The 677-nt window shown below is 51.1% G+C and overlaps 1 pseudogene; it reads left to right on the top strand.

Moving 5' to 3' along the window:
- The first annotated feature begins 447 nt into the window (after positions 1–447).
- Positions 448–677, top strand: part of LOC119102920 (MAU2 chromatid cohesion factor homolog) — a 21,974-nt pseudogene continuing 21,744 nt past the window's right edge.

Here is a 677-nt window from a genome sequence, read left to right as displayed (position 1 = left end):
GATGATTCGCCATTTGTGAATGACCACGTAAGTGATAACGTAACCACTTCGCGTCCATATTGCTCCAAATAAACTTACCCAGCATTTCGTAGTGAAAAATTGTGTCGAAACGTTTTGAGGCGTCCGGTAGGATACGGATCTGATCGCTATCCGCTGATCGATTGCAACACTTTGCCACTATAACTGCAGCGTTTGTATCAGCAGACGGGCAGCCGTGTCGGGCTTCAGAAAACAAAAGAATTTCATTGAAACATTGAGTGACCTGAGACCAGACTACACGTTCAGCACCTGTGCTACGACAGGTGGTACATACATGCTGTCGGTGCAGCGTCTGACATCGCAAAGTTTGAAGCATCTGCAGCTCCGAAGATTGCATAATCCCAAACACGCCTTTCAAGTGGGAGTCACCGTGGCTGATGTGCCGCGACGTTCGGGACACGCAGCACGATGGGAGATGAGGAGGAGAGGCGCGAGGGAGAGACACACGACGAGGGGGCTAGAGTGAGGTGAAAACTGCTGAAATGCGTTCACTTGGTAAACCTAGCCCTGCCGTACCTAGCCGTACCTCGCCGTAGGTTTACGACCGTACCGGCCGTAAACCTAGCAGAGACACGAAATGTCAGATCCATGTACACGCGTTCTGGTGAAGCGAGCAGATGCAGAGAATCTCACTCAGC

This window comes from Pollicipes pollicipes, unplaced genomic scaffold (genome assembly GCF_011947565.3).
Source record: "Pollicipes pollicipes isolate AB1234 unplaced genomic scaffold, Ppol_2.1 Scaffold_5724;HRSCAF=6776_pilon_pilon_pilon, whole genome shotgun sequence".
Taxonomy (NCBI): Eukaryota; Metazoa; Arthropoda; class Thecostraca; order Pollicipedomorpha; family Pollicipedidae; genus Pollicipes; species Pollicipes pollicipes.
This window is presented reverse-complemented; position numbering and strand designations above follow the sequence as displayed.